General features: G+C 45.1%; 1 pseudogene; it reads left to right on the forward strand.

Annotated features, from left to right (window-relative positions):
• Positions 1–563: 563 nt before the first annotated feature.
• Ca13-ps2 (carbonic anhydrase 13, pseudogene 2) lies at positions 564–1,364 on the forward strand (annotated as a pseudogene).
• Positions 1,365–1,656: the final 292 nt, after the last annotated feature.

The raw sequence follows: 1,656 nt of genomic DNA on the forward strand, positions 1-1,656 counted from the left end.
ACTTCCCCCATATCCTTTCTTTTCCACTACTTCTGGTGGGTACTGGTCTAATAGGGAGGTTAAAGCATTTAAGAACCATCATTAAAAGTAAGACTTTGAAAAAATTAAAGTTACACATTTCCCTAATAGCTAAGGATGTTGAACATTTCTTTAAGTGTTTCTCGCCCATTTGTGATTCCTCTATTGAGAATTCTGTTTAGATACGTATTCCATTTTAGTTGAATTACTTTTTAACTATCTAGTTTCTAGAGTTCTTTATATATTTTAGATATTAGTCCTCTATCAGATGTGGAATTGGTAAAAATATTTTCTCATTCCATAGGCTGCCAGTTTATTCAATCGACAGTGTCTTTTGCCTGATCGTTGATCGTTGTGTCTGTGCAATGTGTGTTCTGATCAGAACGTTGTCTCTGGACCCCTCGGTTTTCGGGTTCCCAGGTTTCAGGGTCCCGAGTTCGGGGTGCAGGTGGCCCCACCCTCCACCCAGGCCTGCCCAGCTCCTTGGCACAGATGCCCTGCCACAGGTCCACAGTGTTCCTGCCACAGGTTCTCCATCGAGGACCATGGCGAGGCTAAGCTGGGGATACGGCGAGCACAACGGTCCTATTCACTGGAATTAATTTTCCCTATTGCCGGTGGTGGTCAGCAGTCTCCAGTTGAGATTAAAACCAAAGAAGTGAAATACAACGCCTCACTCTGATCTCTCAGTATCAAGTATGATCCTGTCTCAGCTAAAATCGTCAGCAATAGCGGCCATTCCTTCAACGTTGACTTTGACGACACGGAGGACAAATCAGTTCTCTCTGGAGGTCCTCTCATTGCTATAGGTTGCGGCAGTTCCATCTGCACTGGGGGTCAGCAGACAACCTTGGCTCTGAGTCTGTGGTAGATAGAGTGAGGTATGCTGTTCAGTTCCATGTTGTCCACTAGATTTCAGACAAATACCCCAGTTTTGTAGAGGCAGCTCATGAGACCGATAGGCTGGCTGTCCTGGGAGTATTTCTACAGATTGGGGAACACAATCCTCAACTGCAAAGATCACTGCCATTTTGGATTCCATTAAGGAAAAGGGTAAACAAACATGGTTCACAAATGTTGACCCGTTATGTTTGCTTTCATCATCCTGGGACTACTGGACAGATCCCGGTTCTCTGACGGTTCCACCTCTTCTTAACAGTGTCACGTGGATTGTTTTAAAACAACCTGTAAGTATCAGCTTTTAACAGTTGGTCAGATTCCGAAGCCTCTCATGTACAGCTGAGGGTGAGGGTGCAGCTTTTCTGTTAAGCAATCACGGTCCGCCACAGCCCTTGAAGGGCCACAGAGTGAGAGCGTCTTTCTACTAGCACCTACCAGAACGGAACAACCAGAACGGAGGTAGCAAATACAATGTTGCTGAGACATTCCTACTAATGGCTTTTTGAGTTTCACGTTTGTGAATTCCACTCGCCCAGCAGCTTCGGCACCACAGAGAAAACCAGAGGTCTGAAATAACTTAGCTCATCACTCCTAGACTTACCCCAATGGATGTCCAATTGCTAAATATCGGATTTATATTAAAGTCATGAAGTACGCCTGCTTCAGCCTTCCTGACAATAACATCAGCCTTCCAAACCTCAGACTGTACTAAACTTTGCTGTGGCCTTTGGCTGAACA

Source organism: Rattus norvegicus, chromosome 6 (assembly GCF_021556685.1).
Source record: "Rattus norvegicus strain SHRSP/BbbUtx chromosome 6, alternate assembly SHRSP_T2T, whole genome shotgun sequence".
Lineage (NCBI taxonomy): Eukaryota > Metazoa > Chordata > Mammalia > Rodentia > Muridae > Rattus > Rattus norvegicus.